Source organism: Callithrix jacchus, chromosome X, assembly GCF_049354715.1.
Source record: "Callithrix jacchus isolate 240 chromosome X, calJac240_pri, whole genome shotgun sequence".
NCBI lineage: Eukaryota > Metazoa > Chordata > Mammalia > Primates > Cebidae > Callithrix > Callithrix jacchus.
In genome coordinates this window covers 41,941,979-41,969,517 of record NC_133524.1, presented here as the reverse complement: position 1 = coordinate 41,969,517, position 27,539 = coordinate 41,941,979, and the positions used below count along the sequence as shown (strand labels likewise).

The window sequence follows — 27,539 nt, the reverse complement described above, 5'->3', positions numbered from 1 at the left end:
CTCCTGGCTCAGGATTCATCAAGTACTCATAACCTAGGCTCTTTGGAGCCAGCTACACTATTTCCTTACAGCATCTGTGTGACAGTTTATCTTCCTACTAAAACATAAAAGCTCCTTAAGGGCAGAAGCGATACAGGCTTTGCTCACCACTGAATCCCAAGGATTCATTGGCAAACAATAGATATTTGTCTTAGCCCCTTCAGGATACTGTAACAAAAACACCAAAGAGTGAGTGGCTCAAATAACATTTAACTTCAACAGTTCTGGAGGCTAGGGAATCTAAGATCTAGGTGCCAAGCATATTTAGCATCTGGTACAGCAATCTTCCTCTTGTATCTTCACAAGGCAGAAAGAGTGAGGGAACTCCCTGGAGTCTCTTTTATTAATACAAGGGCACTAATCCCATTTGTGAAGGTTCCACTCATCACTCAATCACCTCCCAAAGGCCCCACCTCCTAATACCATCACATGGGGGTTAGGTTTCAACATATGAATTTCGGTGGGGGGGCAGGTAGAGACAAATAGTCTATAGTGGTGCTCAAAACTAAAATGGGGGTATGGGGAAATGCAGTAAAAACAAAGTCAAATCTCTCCCTTCCCATCTCCTCCATTCCTCTTTTATAATGTGTCCAATGTTATATTTTCTACTCCCACTCAAACCACTCTAGCCTAGACTCGCTTTTAACAGTATCCTGGCTAGTGTCCATACTACCATGCCAATCTGTTTGGTTTATTAATGCCAAATTAATCTCAACACTTTCAGTCTCCAAAACCTTTAATGGCTTCTCCTATCCATCTGGTATACAGTCAAGGTCATTCATAATTAGCCTTTAACTTACTTTTTCAACTTTGTCTCTCATTCCCCAACTTCAATACTATTGCAGCCAGGTTGACATGCCTCAAATTTTAAATAACATTTTCTTCATTAAGAAATGTGACAACAATAGCTAACATTTAATTATTTATTTTTTCTCGGGCACTATTCTAAGCAAGTTACTTAATTTTCAGAACAACCCTATTATCAGCTCACTTTCATGAGAAAAAAAAACAGAGAGAGAATAGACTGTCAAAGTGGCAGGAGCCAGGATTCAAACTCAGGCAGTACAAGTGCCAGTGTCTTACAGTTTTAATTATCACACCATACATTAATAATGTCATAAAAAAGGGGGAAGTGCCAGTGTCTTACAGTTTTAATTATCACACCATACATTAATAATGTCATAAAAAAGGGGGAAAAAACTACCATTAATCTCACAATAACCCCACTCCCAAGACAAACTGTATAGTTTCTGATGCAGAAACACGTTTTACAAAATTGGATTTTTTACTTAATTCACGATTTCCCTATGTTAAGGATTCTTTGTCACCGTTATAGTACACACCAAGGAACTTTCTAAGACACGATTAGCTGTATTCCTCGGATATATGCCTTTTTTTTTTTTTGAGACAGAGTTTCACTCTTGTTGTCCAGGCTGGCGTGCAATGGCGCCATCTCGGCTCACTGCAACCTCCGCCTCCTGGGTTCAAGTGATTCTCCTACCTCAGCCTCCCAAGTAGCTGGGATTACAGGCATGTACCACCACGCCCGGCTAATTCTGTATTTTTAGTAGAGAGGGGTTTCTCCATGTTGGTCACACTGGTCTCAAACTCCCGAACTCAGGTGATCTGCCCACCTTGGCCTCCTAAAGTGCTGGGATTACAGGCATGAGCGACTGCGCCTGCCCTCAGATATATGGAATAATAAAAAATGTTACAAAAATTGGCTGGGTGTGGTAGTGTACACCTATAGCCCCAGCTACTCTGGAGGCTTAGGCAGGAGGATTACTTGAGCCCACGAGTTTGAGGCCAGCCTGGGCAACAAAGTAAGACCCCTTCTCTGTGGGGGTGTTTGAGAATGATTCTCAAACAGGCAGGAATGGCTGAGAAGTTGGGGCTCTCTCCCTCTGACAGAGGGAGTGTTAAATGGGGAGAGTTCATGTTAAGGAGTTTGAAATACAGTAAGTTATTTTTAATAGTTGAGCCTACAGCTATAAACCTAAACATCCCTAAGTTATTTTAAAATGTGACCTTTGCTCAAAGGTAAAAGCTTTTCTATTCCTAGCTCCACAGCACTGCCATTATCATTTGCACAGACCTTATCATTCTCATCACACATTATGACAAATTATACACAAAGCCAGTCAAGATAACTATATTAAGCACAGGTTTCCTGCCCTCCCCACCCCCAGAGTGTGATGCTACTTTAAATCCAATCAGTAATTCAGGTTAATGCAAATAAAAATGTCCAATTAATCTTCATTAAATTCAAATGTTACTTGAGCTAAATGCTCATATTTTATTTCCAACATTATTCACACACACCTACACACGTACACCCTTACAGACTCCTGACTTTTGTCACTAAATTACTGTGTGCATCCGTGGCTACTTCCTATGGATAACTTCCTACAAGTCATTGCAACAGAACTGCATCCTGAATTCATAATTATTTGTGGCAGCAGAAATTTATTCATTTAGAAATGCTCAGTAATTGGCGAAACACTCTTATTCAAACCTCCTCCATACTGAGTGTCTGTCAAGTTGTATGTACCTGATTAGGGCACTGAATTTTACATACATATAAACATCTTTCCCAAAGCATTCTCAAATACAAATTTTTAAGTGGCTGTATACAATTTGAGTAATTGTAAATTAAAAATCACTTTTGGGGCCGGGCATGGTGGCTCATGCCTGTAATCTAAGCACTCTGGAGGCCAAGGCGGGCGGATCACCTGAGGTCAGGAGTTCAAGACCAGCCTGACCAACATGGTGAAACCCCATCTTTTTAAAAAAAAAAAAAAAAGTAACTTTTGGAATGGTGCCATCAGAGGCTCTGTAAATGCTCTCCCCAGTGAAACAATCATAACTGGTGAAAAAAATTTTTTTTTAATGAAAACACTTAAAGCCTCTGGAAATTTCCCTAAGGGCATATAGCAAATGAAAAAATAATTTATTCAAGAAAATCTACCATCTCTCAGAATAGTATGTGGCATTTGATCCAGCTCAGCAGGACAATAGCTCCATTCCAGGTAAGTACAGCTAAGAACACACCTCTCCCAGCTCCCAGTTGATGGTATCTCCCCAAGAGGAAAAGGCAGCCAGCATTTCTCATCACCCACAAGTCTGAGTTGCAGAGGCTCTATTGCAGGCAAGAGTAGCTGAGAAGTCTGGGGCTCTTTTTTCCAACTAGGCCCTACTTGTAAGGCAGACACTCAACCCCAGGTGGAGCAGATCAAGAAAAGTGTAGTCCTAATGGCCCTCACTCTACCTCACTTAGAGTCAAAATTCCATGACAGGTAAAGGCAAGCTCAGAAGACCAAAGGCTGCTTCCCCCACTCAGCACGCTGCTCAAGAAGCTGAGATGTCACTCTGAGAAGTGAGCCACTGTCCAACCCAGTTCTCAAGCAGTGGTGTAAAGATTTTGCCTAGTGGGAAAGGGAGGCCATAAGAACAGTTCTGAAGTTGTCGAAAAGTGAACTATTTGAAACAGAATATGGTAATATCCTGCCTGAGGGTGTGTTGGACAACAACAACAAAAAAAACCAGAAGAAATCATGGCAATAAGCAGCTATCAAAAGGCCTGTAGTTTCAGAACAACAACAAGTTAAACTATCCAGCTAGCAGCTTACCAGAGAGAACCAGGGAAATACAAGCTAAGAACCACCTTCCTGGGGTCAGAACTAACCTCAGGCACACCCTCAAAGATTACCCATGGAAAGCATGAGAATTTAATTGGATCAAACTGTGGGGCAATTTATGTCCCAAGGCATCATTTAAAACAATAGAGCAATCAGTAGGCAATTAGTAGAGGGTAATATGTGCATGTAACACCAACACAGAGAGAAGCTTAACACAGAAAGCACAGAAACTCACAAAGCCTTGCTAAAATCACCATCATCCCAGGCATGACTAATGCTACACCCTCAGAAGAACAACATCACAGGCTTAGGGGTGGGCACTAAAACAGTTTCGCCAGTCACTAGATAAATAAGGAAGCAAAAAACAAAGCTGCTAGAGGTGTGGGGTATCCAAAGTTGCTATATTATATAAAAGATCCAGTTTTAAACAAAAAATGTTAAGACATGAACAGAATGTGTGGCCCACATACAGGAAAAAAGTAGGCAAAAGAAATTGACTTTGAGAAAGTCCAGACTTAGCAGAGACCTCAAAAACAGCAATCGTGCTTATGTTCAATGAACTTTAAAGGAAGCCATGCTTAAAGAAGTAAAATACGACAATTTAGTCTAAACAGAGACTAACAATAGAGATAAAATAAATTGAAATTAACAAAAAGAACCAAATGGAAATTCTGCTGTTGAAAAGTACAATAACTGAAATGAAAAATTTAGCCAGTGAGCTGTCAGAACAAAGCAGCAGCCAAGCTGAAGATACAGACTGTTAGATTAAGCAATCTTAACAGAGAAAAACGAACAGAGCCTCATAGAAATGTGTGACAAATTAAGCAAACCAACATATGCATAATGAGAGTCCCAGAAAGAGAGAAAAGGGAACAGAAAGACATTTGAAGAAATCGTAGTCAAATACTACCTCCAAATTTAATGAAAACCGTTAATCTACACACCTAAGAACCTCGACAAACTCCAAGCAGGATAAATGCAAAAAGAACCAGCTGAGAAACATTATCAACTGCCAAAAGCAAAGAGAATTCTGAATGCAGCAAAAAGGGAATCAATCACCACATACAAAGGATCATCAATAAGAAAAACAGCTGATTTCTCATCAGAAAACATTAAGACCAGAAGGCAGTGGGATGGCATTCTCAAAGCATTGAAACTATCAGGCCAGGCATGGTGGTTCACACCTGTAACCCCAACACTTTGGGAGGCCAAGGCAGGTGGATCACCTGAGGTCAAAAGTTCGAGACCAGCCTGGTCAACATGGTGAAACCCTATCTCTACTAAAAATACAAAAAAGTAGTCAGGCCTGGCAGCAGGTACCTATAATAGCAGCTACTCAGGAGGCTGAGGCAGGAGAATCTCCTGAACCAGGGAAGCAGAGGTTGCAGTGAGCTCTGATTGTGCCACTGCATGCCAGCCTGGGCAACGGGGGAAATTATCAACCAAACTTCTTTCAAAAAAATGAATTCAGTCAGGGCCAGGTGTGGTGGCTCAACTGAGGTCAGGAGTTCAAGACCAGTGTGGCCAATATGGTGAAACCCCCATCTCTATTAAAAACAAAAGTAGCCGAGCATGGTGGCGGGCACCTGTAATCTCAGCTACTCAGGAGGCTGAGGCAGGAGAATTGCTTGAACCCTGAAGAAGGAAGTTGCAGTGAGTCAAGATCATGCCACTGCATTTCAGCCTGGGTGACAGAGAGAGACTCTGTCTTAAAAAAGAAGAATTCAGAAATCAGCTTCCAGTATGACAACCTGAGGAGCATGACAAAACACAATTATGCAATTATAAGAAAACAGTATGAATGCATATATCTCCTTTTGCTTAACTGATTTAAAATGCATTGTGTAAAACAATGTGTATAATTCATTGTTGGGCCTATTACATATCAAAATGTTTCCCAGTAACATTATCAATTAACTTGAAATGCATCAAATACCTAAATGTAAGATAAAAAAAACTACAGAACTCTTAGAATAAAACATGGGGGTAAATCTTAATGACCTAGGATTTGGCAATGGATTCTAACAGATTTAACAACAAATGCAGGAGCAACAACAACAACAAAAAATAAATGGGACTTTTATCAAAAACTTAAAATTTCTGTGATCCAAAGAACACTATAAATAGTGAAAAGACAACCTAAAAAATACAAGAAAAACATTTACAAATAATGTATCCGGTAAGGGAATTGTATCTAGAATATACAAAGAATTCATACAACTCAATAATAAAAAGACAAACCGATTGAAAAATGGGCAAAGAATCTGAATGTGTAAGACATACAAATGGTCAATAAACACCTGAAAAGATACTCAACATCATTAGCCATTAGGGAACTGCGAACCAAAACCACAATAAGATACCACTTCACACCCACTAGGATGGCTATAATCAAAAAGGCAGAAAACACAAGTGATGGCAAGGATAAGGGGAGAAACTGGAACTCTTGTGCATTGCTGGAAGAAATATAAAAGGGTGCAGCCACTGTGGAAAATGGTATGGTGGTTTCTCAAAAAGTTAAACACAGAATTTACATATGATATACAGCAATTCCACTTCTGGGTGTACACTCAAAAGAACTCAAGGGGACTTGAACGAATATTTGTACACCCATGTTCATAGCAGCAATAGTCACAATAGCCAAAATGTGGAAGCGCAAGTGTCCATTTGACAGATGAATGTGTCAATAAAATATATATACAAACAATGAAAAATTACAGCTTTAGAAAGGAAGGGAATTTTGACATGATACAACAAGGATAAACTTTGAGGGGCACTATGTTAACTCAAATAAAGCAGTCACAAAAGGACAAACATTTTGATTCCACTTATGAGGTACATAGATTCATCAAATTCACAGACAAAATAGAATAGTGGTTGCCACTTTTCCCCCAACACATTGTTTTGTACCCACAAGTAACAAAAGCTGAAATGCAGCATGGGGTTGGGGTTTATAGGTCTGGACCAGATGCTCATCACCACTATCCCCATCCCCTGCATTATTCTTCTCGGCTTAGTCTGGCCACATGCTCTGTGTCTCAGAAGTATGTATACAGTTCCACCTGATATTTATGCATTTTAGACTTGTCTCCCTGAGACATCCCAATCCTCCCTTATACCTGCCCCTTCCATCAAGCTAGCTTTTTCAAGTCCTATATTTACTATAGTTTGTCAAGAATTTAGGATCTTTTAAACTGTACTATTTTACTGGAATTTTTATTGTTTTGTTAGTGCTCTAATTACAAAGCAAAATAGCTTTGGAATGATCAGTTTACTTTTTTTTTTAACTGATTTTTTTTTTTTTTTTTTGAGACAGAGTCTCACTCTGTCATCCAAGCTGGAGTGCAGTGGTGCGATCTCAGCTCACTGCAACCTCCACCTCCCGGGTTCAAGCTATTCTCCTGCCTCAGCCTCCCAAGTAGCTGTAACTATAGGCGCCCACCACCGTGCCTGGCTAACTTTTGTATTTTGGGCAGAGACAGGGTTTCACCATATTGGCCAGGCTGGTCTCAAACCCTTGACCTTGTGATCTGCCCAACTCAGCCTCCCAAAGTGCTGGGATTACCAATGTGAGCCACCGCATATGGCCAACTGATTTTTTCTGTTTTTTTTTTTTTTAAATGGAGTTTCGCTCTTGTTGCCCAGGCTGGAGGGCAATGGCGCAATATCGGCTAACTGCAACCTCTGCCACCCAAGTTCAAGCAATTCTCCTGCCTCAGCCTCCTAAGTAGCTGAGATTACACGCCCGACTATAATTTTGTATTTTTAGTAGAGACAGAGTTTCTCCATGTTGGTCAGGCTGGTCTCGAACTACCGACCTCAAGTGATCCACCACACCCACCCAGTTTACTCTTAATCCCATTTTTCCCTATACATTTTGGTACCTGATTTTTGCAGACCATGAGGTTTTCAGCAATGCATATACTGCAGCATGACAGGTCGATAACAGATGATGTTCAACTCCAAGTATCGTTTTTTTTTTTTTTCTCTCAAGATGGCTAATACCTCCAGAAACTGTTGGAAAGCTTTAATAGGAGAATGTATGGGAAGTACCAGACACATGGAGGGACCCAATAAACAGTAGGTGTTTTAACAAGTGCTGATTATTTCTCTTGAAATGCTGATTACCCCCTCTTGACAATTCTTATTTTTGAACCTTCAGAGGGTCCCTATGAATATAATCTCTCGACCAGCCCAGAGAAAAATTATTCTCCAAACCATAAATTACCAGAATTTTCTGCTTCTGGTATACATATCGAAGTTGCTTAAGTTGATTTTTAAATAAATGAACAGCCTCAACAGTTTTACTGATATAGCTGTTATTTCATTGCACTAACACAGAATCCTACCATATTTTAAAATTATTTTGTCTTATTTTTAGAAGTAAATTTCAAGTTAAAGGTATAGGCCATGTGAAGTGGCTCACACCTGTAATCGCAACACTTTGGGAGGCCGAGGTGGGCCGATCACTTGAGCCCAGGAGTTGCCCAGCACACCAGCCTGGGCAATATGGCAAAATCCTCCCCTACAAAAAATACAAAAATTAGCTGGGCATGGTGGCATGCACCTGTAGTCCCAACTACTGGGGGTGCTGAGGCAGGAGGATGGCTTAAGCCAGGGAGTTCAAAGGTATAATGAGCCGTGATCGTGCCATTGCACTCCAGCCTGGGTGACAGAGCGAGAACCTGTCTCAAAAAAGGGGGAGAGAAGGTGGTAACTTACTCTCTAGAAGACAATTCATAGCATAATATTCCTATCAGATTTTGTGTTGGCTCTAAAGAAAATATGACAGTAGGGAAAATTAAACTAGTAACAAGATTATAAAATTAAGTGGTGCTATACAACTTACTAATTATCTGTTGAGTTAAAGAATGAACAAATGAATGACCCTTTTAGGTAGAAATGTTAAGTGTCTTTCCCATTTCATAAACAGAGAAATAACCTAGTAAATACAGAATTGCAGTCCCAGTTCCAGTCATTTAATGCCAAATGCCAGGTTTCTAGCAATAATACTAAGCTGGCTCAAGCTTGCAAATTCTGGTTCTACCTTAACAGAATTTTCAAAAACTAATTTAATCACTTTCTACTTAATGTTTCTTAAATAAATGCAGACATGAAATTAGATTAAATTCCTTATGTTTACTGCTCTTATAACTGAAACCAAAATAAATTTATAAACAAAATACAAGTAATACTATTAATATAATGTGACAGATGGCAGTGTATTACTGAATGCTAAGGGATGGGTTCCTTTTGAGTTTTGCATGGCTTTATCACCATCATCGTATGTTCCTACTTCTACTTTAATGATTACACTACTCTATACACAGTGTCCTGTGACATCATTTGCCCTTGGCACCAACACATTATTCATGTGTTAGGTCTGCCTCTGTTCTCATTATCCCACAAATCTAATAGTACAACTGAGGAAGGCAATAAAAAACACAAAGCTAACATTAGTACTTAAATGATGTAACAGTTCTTAATGTTGAAGAGTATCATAAAAATTTTAAAAAATATTTTATAAATAAAACACTTTTGTTTTAACTTGAACACAAAAAGGGCACCAAAGAGATACTTACAAGGCTAAAACCTTGCAGGGAATGGGGGAGGAGAGCTCAAAGAATATTAAGATTTGGAAATTAACTGCTCCAAATGTAGTAAATTACATCTAATCTCCCTTTGGACATTTTATTTTACAGCAGTGTGAAGCCCACTGCTGTTAGCAGAAAGGTCTTTTTCTTTCTTCTATTGAGTCAAAAATCAAGTTTATCTCGCCATTAATATCTACTGGTTACAGTTTCACTTCCTGAAACAAAAAGTTAATACTCACCATCTGCTACATTGTAAGTCTTCAAAATACTAAGACTTATGGTGAACATACCCCAGGCTCTTTTCAAGAAAATAAATATTCTTTTGCTTACATACTTCTTTTTAAAATCATTACAAAGTCTGTAAAGTTCCAATAAATTCCAGTCCCTAATCAGCCAACAGGTGAGCAATGTTGACTTAATGTTAGACGTAAGTCACATCAGATGTTATAAAAGGTATGCCTAATTGTCAATCTACTCTGTTGAAAGAACAGGTTAAGATGAACTCAAAGTTAGACCGGGTGTAGTGACTTAAGCCCTTAATCCCAGCACTCTGGGAGGCCGAAGCAGGCTCTACTAAAAAATACAAGAATTAGCTGGGCGTGGTGGTGGGCTCCTGTAATCCCAGCTACTAGGGAGTCCGAGGCAGGGAGACCGCTGGGGCGGAGGTTGCAGTGAGCCAAGATCGTGCCACTGCACTCCAGGCTGGGTGAGAGCGCAAGACTGTCTAAAAAAATAAATAAAGTTATCTGTTAACAGCTTTTTACCAATTTTGTCAAAGTTATCTAACTTTTCTAAGTTACTAGTCCTACCATGAAATGATGACCCAACACACTAAAAACAAAGATCTCATTTATTTGAGATTTTAGACAAGGCAGTATTAATAATTAACTTTTTTTTTTTTTTTTGAGACAGAGTCTCGCTGTCACCCGGACTCCCTAGTAGCTGGGATTACAGGAGCCCATAGCACAATCTCAAGTCACTGCAACCTCCACCTGCCAGGCTCCAACAATTCTCGTACCTCAGCTGCTGGGATTACAGGGTGTGTGCCACCATACCCAGCTAATTAATCTTTTGTATTTTTAGTAGAGACCTGTTTTCACTATGTTAGCCAGACTGGTCTTGAACTCCTGACCTCAAGTGATCTGCCCGCCTCAGCCTCCCAAAGTGCTGGGATTGCAGGCATGAACCACTGCGCCCAGCCTCATAACATTTTTCATGTGCCACCAATGGGTGCTCTTTTTGCCTGTATCTTCCAAAACTAGATTGGTTAAGTCATAAATGTCAAGAATCTGAAAAAGTAAACCAAAGTATTTCAAATTCCTTTTTATCAATGAGATCATTATAAATTATTTTTCAGTTTTTTTAAATAATAGCCTTGAGATCTAATTCACATACCATATAAATCATCCATTTCAAGTGTACAAGTCAAAGGTTTTCAGTATATTCAGAGTTGTACAATTATCACCAAAATCAATCTCATATTATTTTTCATCACCTCTAAAAGAAACTTTCCTAACAACAATACTCCCTTCCCTCCAACCTCCCTCAGCCCTATGCTAATCTATTTTCTGACTCTGAATTGGCCCATTCTGGACATTTCATATATATGGTATCATGCAATATGAGGTCTTTTGTGACTGGTTTCTTTCACTTAAGTGTAATGTTTTCAAAGTTCATCCAAGCTATAGCATGTATCAGTACTTCATTCCCTTTCACTGGCAGACAATATTCCATTATACATTTTATTTATGTAGTCATCACTTGATGGACAATGGACATTCAGGTTCTTTCCATAATAGTTTTATACACACAAATTCCAATTAAGATAGATCTGGGAAATAACCTCTAAGGTCTTTATGTCTTTGCACACTTAATTAATCCTAAAGGTTCAAACACACAAAATAACACCATGAGGGCTAACACTCAAATCAAACCAGAAAAATCTAAAGTGAAAGCTATACCAAATTACTGCAAATGAAATTTTCAAATACAATGTTAAAGCAAAAATGAAAACATCAGAAATTTAAAATATAGTATACAAAAACCAAAAATATTTAAATTCAATATGTGGTACCTTCTCCCTATCATTATATTACAGAGACACTATTATTAAACAAAGAGACCAGAGGTCAGCAATTTTTTGACAGAATATCACATATAAAATTAGAAGCAGAACAGCTAAAAGCAAGGGATGCTCATCTTTAAAACAGGAGAGTTGGCTGGGTGTGGTGGATCACCTGAGGTCAGGAGTTCAAGACCAGCCTGGCCAACATGGTGAAACTCTGACTCTACTAAAAATACAAAAATTATCTGGGCATGGTGGTGGGCACGGGAGGCTGAAGCAGGAGAATCACTTGAAACCAGGAGGCAGAGGTTGCGGTAAACCGAGATCACGCCACTGCACTGCAGCCTGGTGACAAGAGTGAAACTCCGTCTCAAAAAATAAATAAATAAATAAATTTAAAGGCCAGGCGAGGTGGCTCACACCTGTAATCCCAGCACTTTGGGAGGCCGAGGCAGGCACCAGAGGTCAGGAGTTCAATACCAGCCTGGCCAACATGATGAAACCACGCCTGTACTAAAATTACAAAAACTAGCCTGGTATGGTGGCATGCCTATAATCCCAGCTACTTGGGAGGCTGAGGCAGGAGTATCACTTGAACCTGGGAGTTGGAGGTTGCAGTGAGCCAAGATCATGCCACTGTACTCCAGCCTGGGTGACAGAACGAGACTCCGTCTCCAAAATAATAATAAAAAAATTAAAAATTAAAAAGTAAGAGACTTGGATGCTAAGGATCCTTTTAGCTAGATTTTATAAAAGAGCAAATAATACCTGTGTGTCATTGGCAAATACAAGCCAGGAGGCAAAAATAATAATAATAATAAGGAAAAAATGCTAATTAAGAAAAAAGACGACTGAAATAGCTTATATGCAGTAAAGAGCTCATTTACACAGACATTATGTAATGTACTGGTTAACACTAAAGGATGAAGATAGACTGCCTTAGTTTGAATTCCTGTTCTACTACTTAACTAGGTATACAAGCTAGACAAGTTATTCAACCTCCGTGTCTTGGTTTCCATATATATATATATATACACACACAACAGAGACAGTAATATCTACCTTTTAGGACTGTTGTAAGAAAATAAAGAATTTATGCAGGTGAAGCAATTTCATAGATCCTCACACATAGGTGCTAAGTGTTAGTGACTGTTACCAGCAAAAAGTTTACAAAGTAGAATAAGAGAATACGTAAGAACTAAACTGAAAACTTATAATTTACAACAGAGTAGCACAATGTGAGCACCAGGAAAAAAACATCTAAATTAGACAGGGATATACTGAAATATGTAAGATGAAATGCTATCCGGGTTTTGCTTCAAAATGGAAGGGATAGGTAAAAAAAAAAGAGACTAGCCATGAGTTGAAGCTGGTTGATGGGCATATGGAAGTTTATCTACATCTGTGTATGTTTGATTTTTCCTTAATACAAAGCTTGGAAAAAAAGTAAATTAGAAGAAGGTAGAGACTATCTATTAAAGGCTTCTCAGAAGAGGTAACATTTGAGCTGCAGGCCAAATAAATAGCAAACAAAAAGCAGTGCATGGTGCCGGGCATGGTGGCAGGCACCTATAATCCCAAATACTCGGGAGGCTGAATTACTTGAACCCGGGAGGCAGAGGTTGCAGTGCGCCAACATCACACTACTGAGCTCCAGCTTGGGCAACAGAGCGAGACACCATTTCAAAAACTAAATAAATAAATAAAAGACAGAGGTCAGAGTATTTGGGTTTTTTTTTTTTTTTTTGAGACGGAGTTTCACTCTTGTTACCCAGGCTGGAGTGCAATGGCGCGATCTCGGCTCACCGCAACCTCCGCCTCCTGGGTTCAGGCAATTCTCCTGCCTCAGCCTCCTGAGTAGCTGGGATTACAGGCACGCACCACCATGCCCAGCTAATTTTTTGTATCTTTAGTAGAGACGGGGTTTCATCATGTTGACCAGGATGGTCTCGATATCTTGACCTCGTGATCCACCCGCCTCGGCCTCCCAAAGTGCTGGGATTACAGGCTTGAGCCACCGCGCCCGGCCGTATTTGGGGTTTTACGGGGAGGAGGTAGACACATAAGGGAACCTTCCGGGGTGCTGGAAATACTCTATATCTTGATCTGAGTGATCACACAGATGCACACATTTTTCTAAAATTTATCAAGCTGTACAATCTAATATTTGTGCATTTTACTGTAAGTTATCTCAGTTAAAGTAAAATTTACAGTAGATAAGCCACTCAAAAGACAACATCCAACTTCTCTTGGTGGTCCAAGACACTGGTTCTCAAAGATCCCTGAGGTCCTCGAGACCCTTTCAAGAGGTCAGAGAGGTCAAACTTGTTTCCATAAAACTTTACTTGCCACTTTCACTGTCATTCTTTCTAAAGTGTACTATGGAGTTCTTCCAGAGGCTACATAATGTATTACATCACAATAGATTCAAGGCAGAAGGAGGCAGAGAATCCAGTTATGTTATATTAAGCCAGATGAGATATGTACATGTAAAACAATGCCTCTCTTCTAATTTTTGTTCTAGAAAAGTTATTTTTCAAAAATATATTATCTACATTGACATGCAGTATGTTTTGTTACTTTTAAAAGCATACATAACTTTATTAAATGTCTGTTTTCATTCCTCAAATAATCAATGGCTGTAACCCCACATAAACAAAAGCTCTTTGGGATCCTCAGCAATTTAAGAGTATAAAAGCATCCTGAGACCAACAAGTCTGAGAATGACTTGGCTAAGAAATATAATAAAAATAAGCTTCTTTTGCTAGTTCTCTTACAGTAATAAGAAATGAGGTATCAACATTTTCTCTGAAATCATCTGTGCCAGATAAAAATCACTGCTACTGTATTTATCTGTGTATTTTCATCTTCAATTAGGAGAAAATAATTTCCCCCTAAATATTATTTCCCCTAGCCGGCTATATCACTTTTTAGCAGCAGTTATGTTCTTAAAGCTTAAGCTAGACTGCAGATGAAAACTTAGCAAAACTTTAAACTGCTCTGCCAACAAAGAAATTACACCCTGGCTACAAAGTCTACGGTCCCTAAATTCACAGTACAAACTCTGGGCCAAGCACAATTAACCCACAGGATTCTAAATAAAATAAAGTCCTTCAGACCATACACAGGAGAAACAAGGGGGAGGAGACATTCAAGTTGTTGGATTGACAAGTGGAGGAATATAATCAACTCCTAAACCCATTAACGTGTTTTACCTTTTCTATTTTCCTTTACTTAACAATTTCTCTTCTCTAGACTACAGATTTTTCCACATCCCTAGGAATAAAGATAAAATTTAAGAACTAAAAAAGTAGTAGTTTAACTCAACTCTTGTCCAACATCTTGGTTTTACAGAGTCATTAATGACCCAAGAGGTTAGCTAAATGATTTAACACAGGGCGTGGAGGAACTGGAACTAAAACACAGCTCTTGGTCAGGCACAATGGCTCGAGAAATGGCTCACACCCGCAGTTCGAGTACTTTGTGAGGCAAAGGCGGGCTCATCACCTGAGGTTAGGAGTTCGAGACCAGCCTGGCCAACATGAGGAAACCTGGTCTCTACAAAATATACAAAAATTAGCCAGTGGTGGTGGCGCATGCCTGTAATTCCAGCTACGCAGGAGAATCACTTGAACCGGGAGGGAAACGCTGCAGTGAGCCAAGATCGCACCACTGCACTCCAGCCTGAGCAGCAGAGAGAGACTCTGTCTCAAACAATATACAAAATAAAATTAAAACACAGCCTGACTCCAAGTCCAGTACCCTTCCACTGACTACATTCTCACTTAAAATAGGAAAGCTAACTGCCAAAATAGAAAGCAATTAAATTATTACAATTATTTAAACAATCAGATTATTCATCTATATCTGTATATCAAACTATTTTAAGGCAAAATAACATCTACACAAACTAAGGAGAGAGGCTACAGTTAATGCTCTCTGGATACCAGAGTCTAACCCCTTACAGTGGCGGTGGCGGCAGGGGGGAAAAACACTTGTGCTTTGATAATCCACTGTCTAAGGAATCACATGGGAGAGTAGTCATTCTATAACCCAGATTCCTTTCTCTCTCTGACCTTTCAACACATCTCAAAAGACAGTAGCTCTCAGTGAGGAAAGGAAATTGGGGGTGGCAGGAAGAGTTGAAAGGGAAGACAATAGAGGTGTTTTGCTTTTTAGCTCAGTACTCCATTCTATGGCAAAATAGCCAAACTCAAATTATCAGCACCTCCCTCATACCATGGGAGCACCCCATTGATCTCATTCCTTTATTCCATTCCCTAATCATTATTTATTATCTCTCAGGAGAACTGTTAAAATACCATCTCAATCTCCTGAGACCCAAACTCTCAAACACATCTGCCATGAATACCATCAGAATTATCTTTCAAAAACAAACACAAATCTAATGTCTCCTTTCACTTAAACTTGAAAGTACATCTCATTACCTTAACAGTAAAAGGCATATGTCCTAACGTGACACTCAAGGTCACCCCTTTTGATTTTAGCTTCACTCAAACTACCTCTCAGCCCCATCTCCATAACCCCTCCCCTCCCAGAGTCTCCAGTATTCCTTCCACTCTCCTACTAGTTTTTCCCCTGAAAACACTAGACTTTCACACTTTCATTGCTCCATTTCAAATAATGGTTCTCAATTTTGCCTCTAGGGCACAACTGCCAATGTCTCAAGCCATGGGGTGGGGGTGGGGGCTATACCACTGGCATCTTGTGGATAGAAGCCAGGACTGAGAGAGACAGCACCCAGCACCTCACAACAAAGAATTATCTGGCCCAAACTGTCAATAGCGTCGAGGTTAAAAAACCTGCCTGATAGCAAGTTGCTCCCTCTGCCTGGAAGTCCCTGCTCTAATTAATAGAGCCATGAAAACAGTACATCCTTCAAGACCTCACCCAATGCCAAACAATGATTTCTCCATCTCTCCTACGACACTTTTCACACATCTATTTAATATAGCTGTAATTGCACTGTATAATTGTCTGGCTCACAATACTTCAGAAAGTAGACAATCATCTTTAATACCCTCTGGTGCCTAAAATGGCACAAGGTGAGCATCCCTTATCTGAAAATCTGGTATTGAAAAGTCCCAAATCTGAACTTTTTTTTTTTTTTTTTGAGACGGAGTCTCTGTTGCCCAGGCTGGAGTGCTTGAAACCGGGAAGTGGAGGTTACAGTGAGCCGAGATCCCTGCAACCTCTACCTCCCGGTTTCAAGCAATTCTCTGGCCTCAGCCTCCTAAGTAGCTGAGATTACAGGCGCACGCCACCACGCCTGGCTAATTTTTGTATTTTTAGTACAGACAAGGTCTCACCATGTTGGCCAGGATAGTGTCAAACTCCTGATCTCAAGTGATCCGCCCACCTCAGCTTCCCAAGTGTTAGGATTATGGGGCTGAGCCACCGTGTCTGGCCTCAAAATTCGGATTTTGCATTTCACTCTAGTATTCCTAACATTCCAAAATCTTGGGGGGGGGGTGTTACAAAATCGGAAACACTTCTGATCCCAAGCATTTTGGATAAGTGATACTCAACTCAATCTATATTAAATGACTAACTTCTATTCAATCATAGTAAGGTAGCACTGATATGATTCTCCTTCCCATCATGCACGAGGATAACAAAGCAATCCTCAGCTGACATTGATATGGCTCAGATAATGACATGCACTGACATCAGACAAGAAATGAGCCAGGGCCAGGCGCAGTAGCTCACGCCTGTAATCCCAGCACTTTGGGAGGCCGAGGCGGGCGGATCACGAGGTCAAGAGATCGAGACTATCCTGGTCAACATGGTGAAACCCAGTCTCTACTAAAAATACAAAAAATTAGCTGAGCATGGTGGCACATGCCTGTAATCCCAGCTACTCAGGAGGCTGAGGCAGGAGAATTGCCTGAACCCAGGAGGTGGAGGTTGCTGTGAGCCGAGATTGCGCCATTGCACTCCAGCCTGGGTAACAAAAGCGAAACTCCATCTCAAAAAAAAAAAAAAGAAAGAAAGAAACGAGCCAGGAACGGTGGCTCACACCTGTAATCCCAACACTCTGAGAGGCCAAGGAGGCAGGCAGATCACCTGAGGTCAGGAGTTCGAGACCAGCCTGGCCAACACAGTGAAACCCTATCTCTACTAAAAACACAAAAATTAGCTGGGTGTAGTGGTGCATACCTGTAATCCCAGCTACTCGGGAGGTTGAACCAGGACAATCACTTGAACCCAGGAGTCGGAGGATGCAGTGAGTCAATATTGAGCTATTGTACTCTAGCCTGGGCAACAAGAGCAAAACTCCATCTCAAAAAAATAAAATAAAATAAATAGGGCTCAGCGCAGTGGCTCACCCTTGTAATCCCAGCACTTTCAGAGGCTGAGGCGGGTGGATCACGAGGTCTGGAGTTCAAGACCAGCCTGCCCAATATGGTGAAGCCCCGTTTCTACTAAAAAAAAAAATACAAAAATTAGCTGGGCATGGTGGCACACACCTGTAGTCCCAGATACTCGGGAGGCTAAGGCAGGAGAATCACTTGAACCCAGGAGGGGCAGGTTGCAGTGAGCCAAGATTGTGTCATTGCACTCTAGCCTGGGTGACAGAGTGAGACCCTGCCTCAAAATAAATACATACATACATACATACACACACCTGTGGGCACTACAGTAGGTTATTCCTCCAGCACTCAGTCTGGCCCTGCAAGCCCTCTTGCCTCAGATCTGCACACTGCAAGTCAACTCTTAAAAATCCTGGGTATCTACAAAGGACATAGTAAACAGATAATATGCATACTGACTAAATGAAATTTTCTGTATTTTCAAAAGTCTGGACAAATGCTGTACACAGCCAGTATCCTCCTTTCACATTCCTGAAAATAAGAGAGACGTAAAAAATTTCAAAAACAACAGTCATATGTTTTTAGGGGGTTTTCCCACTCACAGAATACAGAAAATTATAATATTTCTAATTATACCCTCACCTTTCAAATATAAGCTTCATCATACCTTTGCCATACTTAATTCCTATTTCATCCTAATTATTTCATTCACTATCTGAATAAAGCCAACTAACTTAACCAATAAGCACAACCTAAACCAGTAAGATTTAAGATTCATATCCCTAACCCGCTCCCTATGTTTTAATGATATTTAAGACCTCCAGGTTATGCACTTTAACATTTTTGTTTTCCACTCATAAAAGGGCAAAATACATCTAAACTTACACATAAACACAAGATACTGCTGTACAAATACAGCAAAGCTGCTGAAACCAAACTATTCTCATGCAATACCACCTTGCAATAAAAAGAAACCCCTTTCATCAGCTAATGTTCAGAAGTCTGAACCTGACTCAAGGAAAGGAGGTTCAGAGTTGTTAACATATAGTGTATCAAACAAGAGGTCAAGCACAGTGGCTCAGGTCTATAATCCTCTGGGAGGCCAAAGCAGAAGGATTGCTTCAGACCAGGAGTTTCAGACCAGCCTGGGAAACATAGCCAGACCCCTATTCTCTACCAAACATTAGCCAGGTGAGGTAGTGTAGGCCTGTAGTCCTACTTACTCGGCAGGCTGAGGTGCAAGGATGGCTTGAACCCAGGAATTCCAGGCTGCAATGAGCTATGATTGCGCCACCACACTCCAGCCATCGCTGCTCTAACTGGGAACTGGAAAACTATGGTAACAGACTAATTCCAGCCTCCTGTTTTGTACAGCTGACAAGTCAAGAACGGATTTCACACAAAACATTTGCAATCAATTTGATGACAAGAACACTGAACATTATCCAATTCAGCAAAATACTCTATTACCTCCCCTTCACATACATATACCAAATTCTGTTTTTCTCATTAGACTTACATTATACTTAATTGTATTTAATTATATTTATTTCACCAATAAAAAATTTACCCAATGTCCTCAATTTTGCCTCAGCCCACAAAGTCCAAAGTATTTTTACTATGTGGCCCTTTACAGAAAAAGTTTACTGATCCCTACTCTGAACTCCAAATATGTTACCAAGCAGAGCAACCAAACCTTTGTACACTACACCTCAACCAGAGAGAAAACAGATAGAAATGGGTCTAACACTGTATGGTAACTTCCATGCTCTCAGGGGTCCAAGTTAATAAAGAGGAGCCTTACTTAGTAGTCCTAAGTAACCAATTGACAGAAAAGACCAGAAAAGTGAGATGTAACCAACGGCCTCAACTTAAAAGCTCAACAGCCATCAAAGGCAGCAGGAATAATATGGACATAAAGGACAGTTAACAGGAGGCTTCACCACTCCCTTTTTCCTTTTTCTTTTCCACCCGATTCACAGGCTCTGTAGAAGATGGGATCTAATACCCAAGATTACCAGCTCAAACTCATCCCAAGGAAAACAATTCCTTTGATTATGGTTGACTAACATGAGACAAATGTGTTCAAAGCTCACATGATTAATAAAGATAAACCATAGGGTGCCATAAAATGAAGATGCATCAATTCTGTACAAGAGGTTGGAGGTATTACAAGTTAAATTCTGCCCCAGATTTTCCCATTCATGTAATCAAGGGGTTATTATAAACAGTATTATTCTAGATGCTCTGTAATACACAAAGGTAAAGGATAGAATCCCTGATCTTATTATCCATTACCAGGGAGAAAATTTAATGTTAATTTTATGAGTGACGACAGAGAATTAAACAATTAATATGATTTGACACATATAGAAATAGCTTCATAAAGAAGGCAGTCTATGGCATGCTATCTTGGTCAACTTACTTCACCCCTTTGAGCCATTTTTCTCATCTGGAAAATGAAGGGTCCGACTAGAACTGGAATCTCTTCCAGAACTCTTTACTGTAACGGGATTGGTAAGACAAGTGACTCTGAGTCATAAAGATAATTAGCAAAAAGTAAGTAAAATAGCAAGAACATAATGATAAACTATATTCATCCAACAGTTACTGAGTGTCTGTATGCCAGGCACATTTTAGGTGCTAAGGATATTATCAGTGACTTAGGATGAAAGCCATTAACCTTAAAAACAGAATTTGGAAGACAAAATTAATCAAAACACCTCAACAAAATAAACAAATAGAAAAACAGCGTAGAGATAATAGAGCATCAATACAGCAAAGGAATGGCAGGAGTAAGGGGTGACACCAGAGTATGTAATTTCTGGTCAAAAATTAACAGCATCAGAAGTACAGCTATGGCCAGGCATGGTGGCTCAAGCCTGTAATCCCAGCACTTTGGGAGGCCAAGGCGGGTGGATCACGAGGTCAAGAGATCGAGACCATCCTGGTCAACATGGTGAAACCCTATCTCTACTAAAAATACAAAAATTAGCTGGGCATGGTAGCAAGTACCTGTAATCCCAGCTACTCAGGAGGCTGAGGCAGGAGAATTGCCTGAACCCAGGAGGCGGAGGGTGCGGTGAGTCGAGATCGCGCCATTGCACTCCAGCCTGGGTAACAAGAGCGAAACTCCGTCTCAAAAAAAAAAAAAAAAAAGAAGTACAACTATTCCTAAAGCCAATATGCCAAGAATATTAAAAGAACCTATTTCTACTATGCTTGACATTTGGGCTCACTGCAGAAGACTGGAGTTCAGAATGAAATTCTATTTAAAGTAACAAAAAAATTCAATTGGCATATACCATAACAAGGGTTTTTTAAAATAACAACTTAATCCAATCTCTCCTATCAGGTACATAAAAGAATGCCAGAAAATGAGCACTAAGGACTTTAGAGATCAGCTAGTCCAGCCCACCTCACTTCATACAATGTTAGCTTCTAGACAACAGTAATCTCTACAACAGTACCTAGCAGATGCCCAATAAGTATTTGTTGAATGGTAAAAAGGAAACTAATGTCTTAACAGATATTAATGTTTCTAGTACAGCTGGAACCAAATCAAGAAGGTGGTAAGTGATAATAAATTTGATATATATGTGCACATATACTACATATATTACATGTGAGTGTGGAATCCTTGTCTCTTCTAGTGTTTGAGCTTTTCACTACATGTTGTGTTTCAGTCTGTTATTTTTGACTGTGACTAACAAAACTAAACTCAAGCAAGAGTACTGCTGCCTAAGACATGCAAAGGGTCTCGTATCTCCCCTTTCCCTAAAAGGGATTGCCAAAAAAAAAAAAAACCCTGGTTACATACAAGACTCACCTATTGAGCAAATATATTTTGAAAAAGCTCCACAGATGATTGATACACAGAGGTGGTAGAAAATCCTTGTTAGGCAGTGACTGAGAATAAAATTGAAAACCCATTTGCTGCCAAATATAAGGTATGTGTGTATACATATTCTGAAGCCATGAAGAGTTAGTATGGATATGTTTGAAGAATAAATTTTAGGTAAGCGATCTCATCCTAACAATATACTTTTTCATAAGTTACTCCCTAAAAGTATATTACAACGGTCATCACTTTATAATCCACAGTAACTAACTGATAAATTCAATGCCCAATATAGGTAAGTGTTACAAGTTTCTTTCTTCCTTATAGCAATTACATCAATTTCTTTCATGATTGCTAGAGTCCCATTTTCTGATATAATTTAACAAAAAGATCTTTGAGGAATCTTGTGCCACACTAAGAATGCTCAGAGCCAGGCACAGTGTCTCACGCCTGGAATCCGAACACTTTAGGAGGCCTAGGTGGGCGGACTGCTTGAGCCCAGGAGTTCAAGACCAGCTTGAGCAATGTGGCAAAACCTCATCTCTATGAAGACACACACACACACACACACACACACACACACACACACACACACAAATAGCCAGGCATAGTGGCAAGCGCCTGTAGTTCCAGTTACTCAGGAGGCTGAGGTGAAAGGATCACCTGAGCCCAGGAGAGGTTAAGGCTGCAGTGAACCGTGACCACTCCAGCCTGGGTGACAAAGCGAGAATCTTTCTCAAAAAAAAAAAAAAAACTCATAGATCCTGAACTCATATAGGCTTTCCTGCTGCCATCTCCCCATTACGACTTAGTCCAATGGACCAAGGGGATTAAGAGACAGAAACACCAAATAAATGTGTTATTATTACATTTGTTCCACAAATCAATTATAAATCAATGCCAAATAAAACTCTAAATTCTCAAACTGAGACAACAGAATTTCATGTGATACTAAATGGTCATTTATGGGATGATTTAAATAAATTAGGAGACAAACTTGTAGTCTCTACACCTTTTAGGAATGTTAAGTTGCCTAATATTTTCTCATAAACCCACCAACTAAAATACCACCCTGAGCATGCTGGAAGATATATGGAAAGGGAGAAACCTATCTGCCACGTAGCTTTTAAGATCTCCCTTGGACGACCAAGATATTTATCAAATTGGAGACTATTGTGATAGTCTTAAAAACCAAACTAAATCTAAACCTACTCTGGTTCAAGAAACAAAAGCTCTAAATGCTTTTTTAAAAATAGCAATCAGTGTCACTTCACTAACATTAGCACAGTAGTTGAAGCACCACTGGTTGAACCTGACAGACCTCAGACCCATCTCCATAAGGTAATAAATGGAAACCGCTTAACAGTGCTAACAGATAATTAACACTCAAATGATAATCATGCTAATAACTAAAAGAATTTGAGAAAATAAATCCATTTTCTGATTTATTCACTTGAAAGTTCTAACAAAATAAAAATAATAGCCCAGTGGTTTTCAACTCCGAATGCAAGTAAGAATCATCCACAATGCTTTTAAACTATACCTCTGCCTAGGTCCCATATCAGATCAGTTTTGGGGTTTTTTTCTTAAACCCCGCCAAGTGATTCTCATGTCCAGTCAGGGTTGAGGTCCAATGTATTAACTTTTTCCCAAATGTTAACATTAAGACTCTATGTTAAAATACAAGAACTTAGCAACAAATAGGATGGCTTTCAAAACTATAGCTCCTAAAAGAACCAAATGAAAACTAAAATCCCGTTCTTCCCTTTTAGAAAAAAAAGAAAAACATTTCAAGGCTCAGAAAACATACCTACAAGAGAGAAAACGTAATGCAGGCTACCGTAAAAAGTAACACATTCTTTTAGAATAAAAATCAACTAATGCAATTGCAGGATAAGACACCCCCCTTCATTGCCCAAAAGACTTACAAGGCGTCTAATCCATTAACACACACCACTAAATATTTCAAATAACTTTCTTAAACCTGTTTTAAACAAAGATTGGTTTCAATATTAAAATTTTGAAACTGAACGTTAGAAATTGATTTTATGAAATATAAATAAGCTCAAAGAACGCTTGTTGTGTGACCAACTAATCAAGAACTGGATGACTGGCAAATTCATGACAAACATCCATTTCAAAACCATAAGCTACATTAACACCATGTCAAAGAAAAATCTGAGAAGATAGCCAAGAAATCTCAAATCTTAAGATATTAAAAAACGTACTTCAACACTCGAAGAAAAAAGATCTCAAGTAAATCCTACTTGAGCATTCCATAGATAAAACATGAGAACTGGGAGGCCGAGGCAGGCGGATCACAAGGTCAGGAGATCGAGGCCATCCTGGCTAACATGGTGAAACCCGTCTCTACTAAAATTACAAAAAATTAGCCAGGCGTAATCCGGCTACTCGAGAGGCTGAGGCAGGAGATTCGCACGAACCCTGGAGGGGGGGGGTTGCAGTGAGCCGAGATCACACCATTGCACTCCAGCCTGGGCGACAGTGCAATACTCGTCTCAAAAAAAAAAAAAAAAAAAAAAAACAAAACTGTGAGCACTACAGACCCCAATAACCTGGTGATAGGTAAAATCTGCCCTTCAAAGTTCCTTCCTGAAGTAACTTAGATTCTCACATATACTCTTCCTGCTATTACTCCTTCCAGAAATTCTCTCAGAAACTACCAAGGTCAGCAAACAAAAGAAACATGAGAACGTTGATAACCAGAATTACAAGTTACATGTTCATGCAAAAAAATACAAGAAAAGGGGTAGAGAGAATTCATATAGTCCAAACGGCCTATTTTTAAATTAGCGAAAACAAAATAGTAAAAGACCAGAGACATTTTGAGTTCACCTGTGGAACACCAATTTCAAATACTTCAAGCTTTCACTCCACCCAAACGCTGGAACGATAAAGTTTAAAGGGTTAAAGTTAGATGTATGACAAAGCACATGAGTTTAAAAAATTGAGAAAACGAATGTTCACATTTTGTACATTTAATACGTAATTCTTGAAGAATTTGAGGGCATCTGCTGAAACCAAAATGGCAGCCCAGCGAATTAAAAGACCAGTGAGATCTAAAGGAGAGTTTGTAGTCTCTATTTTTAAGTTCAAGTGTACTAACCAGCCAAGCTAGTCATGGTTAAGGAGTCCTTACCTAAGGGTAGATAATGAGCTCCGACAGGGTTAAGTACTTGTCGGAAAGTTTCCTAATCAATGCATCCCAAATTATTCTTCCTCAAAAGTGAAAGTATACAAATGTTACGTAAATTTTAGGGACTCGTAGGTTTCCAGGTAAAAGAACGGTACAAATACTTCTCTCCCCGAAAAATAAAGTATGAATATTTAACCTATACCTACAACTTATTTAAATTCAAAGACAATCTGAAGCAATTATACACACCTGTAAACTGCACCGTGGAAATTCAATTAATGTTATAACTATGTAACTTCCAAAAAATAACATGCTTAATTTAAGCAGGTTCTACTAGAAATTTCGCAAATCCTCCTGTAAGTTCTACTCGCTACAGAAACCGATACAAATAATTTAAGAAGCTATCCATACACTTGCTCTGTAACTCTTTAACTTATTTCACAATGAATGAAAAATCAGCCATTTATCCAACCTGAAGCCTCACGTCACAAGAATCTAAAGATCTGATCACTGACAAACTCGCACATGCTACTATTTTTTGGAGAAATAGTTAAAAATACAAAGGTAATAGGTCCAAGGTAGCTTGGAAGCGACTTCTGCATTCAAAAACCCCTTTCAAGGCTTTGGCCCTCTGCAAATTAAGGTAGGCGAAGGAGGTGTAGGAGACCGATAACCGGGCTCGGACTCCGGGAGCCCAGGGCAGGGGAGAAACTGCGGGTTATCGCGGGAGGGTGGGGGGAGGCGGACAAGTCGTCAGGCCTGATAGCCAGGCGTAGCCGAGGCCTAGCTCCCCAGCTCCAAATCACTCCACCTCAGTAATGGCGTTTGGTGTCAAGTGGAACCAGACGGGGTAGGAAAGCGGCGGCCGGGCCGGGGGCGGTTAGCCCCCAATACGGACCCGGACCCCTGGTGCGGACGGCGGGTGCGGGGGGAGGGGGGGCTGCCCGCCACGCCCGGAGGCTCCATCCTCCTACTCGGCCCCAGACAGGACGGGAAGGGGGAGGAGGGGGAGGGACGGAGCCGTCAGCCATTTTCCCTTACAGTCCAAAACACACAGACACGCTCTCGGGACACCGGCTCCGCACCCAACACCGGCCCGCGCGCCCGCCCAGCCCGGACCGGAGGAGGGGGAACCGGGAAGCCCCGGCCCGCCCGGCAGCCGCCTAGGGAAAAAGCTCGCACACACGCACACCCCCCCCCGCCCTCCTCCCCTCGCCCACTTCCAGCTGTTGGCCCCGGGAAGGCGCGTCGCCCCGGCGCAGCTGGCCACTCACCGCACGACACAGACGTCTTCTCAGAACCAGGGCACGCGGAGGCGGGAGGAAGCAGGCAGCAGGCGACGGTGGGGCTCGGTCCCGGGAAGACCTACCCTGGGTGCATCCCAGGCCTGGTGACGGGCAACAAAGTGTATCGAAAGGCTGCGGCTGCCGGGCTCCGGGCGTCTCAACAAGGAGGCTGCACACCGGCGCCCGAACTCGCTCCTCGCCGCGCCCGCCGCCGCCTCCTCCTCGGCCGACGACAGCCCTCTTCCCCCTTCTACCCTCAGATTGGGGCTCTCGCTGAGCTCAGACGGCTCCGGGCGGTGCGTTTCTCCTGCGTCACCTCCTCCAGCTCCTCCTCCTGCAGCGACGGCTTCACCTTCCCCTAATCGCCGCCTCTGTCCCCGCTCGGGGCCTGGCCGCTTTGCAGCAGCTCGGTCCTCACTCCCGGCGCCGACCCGAGCACCGGGCGCTAAAGCGGCCGCCTCCCGTGAGAGAGAGGCGGCGGCGGCGGGCTCCCGCGAGGCCCCGAGCTGTGCAAGACGGGGAGGGGCTCGGCACGGCAGAGGCCCTAACCGGGCCGGGTGCAGAGAGGTTGCGGCTCCGGCGGCGGCGGAGACTAGCGTCCGCAGCCGCGGTACCCGTCCTCGTCAATATGGCGGATCCGGCAAACCAAAAAAAAAAAAAACCCGCTCGGCCAGTGGCGGTGGCGGTAGCGGCGGCAGCGGCAGGGGTGGCGGCGGCGGCGGTAGGGGTGGCGGCGGCAGCAGCGCAGACTCCCACTTGCCCCAGCACCGCCCAAGACCCGAGTTTCTCCGCCCCCTTGAGGGCCCGCCCCCTTGAGGCCCCTCCTCTCTGCCCTCCCCCTGCTCCTGCCCAGCCCCCTTCCGCTCAGCTGCCCCCTCTTCTGCCCCTCCTCCCCGGGCCGTCGAGGCTGAGAGCGCAGCGCGAGTCGCCGAGGGGGCTGGGCTATGGCGCGAGACGCCTGGAACCCGGAGAGCTAGGATGGGGGAAGGGAAGACAATGCGGTAAAGATCGTTCGCGCAGTACCGTTTCTTTCGGCTGGCCCCTCCAGGGTCGTGCTACGGCCAGAAATCCTGTTCCATGCCCCTCAGCTCAAGAGCGGGACGAGGGCAGAGGGAAGGGAGACCCAAGAAGAACTAGCACACCACGCCGATTGGGCTGGGCAGCAGGGACTGGCGGGGCGTGTGGCCACAACGGAGTTAAACGTGTGAACCGCAGCCCCGTAGCTCACAATTTGACTGGAGCCGCTGTTTTTGTTCCATTGTGAACAGTGGCCGCGTCAGCAAGAACCCGGATGATGACGTAACCGGCCTCCCCCTTTTCCGGGATCGTGGGGGGAGGGGCACCGAAAGATGAGATCCCCAGACCACGCGCTGGGCGGTCGCCGCCCCGGTGCCTGGAGGTCCTGGCGGCGCAGCTGACCCGCGTCACGTGACGCACGAGCTGGCCGAACCACTGGGCTGCGGGGGCGCGAGGTCCGGAGGGCCTGGCCACCTGCTCGGCGCCGATAGGAGGAAGGTGTGGCTATCTCCCGCAGCGGAAGGAGGGGGCGTGGGGAATGAGGGCCTTTTCTCCACCCCGCGAGGG

The 27,539-nt window shown here is 41.9% G+C and overlaps 1 protein-coding gene across 31 annotated transcripts in view; it reads right to left on the bottom strand.

Annotated features, from left to right (window-relative positions):
- Window positions 1–27,239, bottom strand: part of USP9X (ubiquitin specific peptidase 9 X-linked) — a 152,533-nt gene extending 125,294 nt beyond the window's left edge. For 14 of the 31 annotated variants that reach the window (XM_078364056.1, XM_078364066.1, XM_078364061.1 and 11 more), the window contains exon 1: window positions 25,944–26,701. The gene's annotated coding sequence lies outside the window, so the exon portion shown is untranslated. Of the gene's footprint in view, window positions 1–24,368; window positions 24,418–25,943; window positions 26,702–26,978 lie in introns of those variants that run through there. The other 17 variants (XM_078364058.1, XM_078364063.1, XM_054251121.2 and 14 more) reach the window with 2 other exon arrangements.
- Window positions 27,240–27,539: the final 300 nt, after the last annotated feature.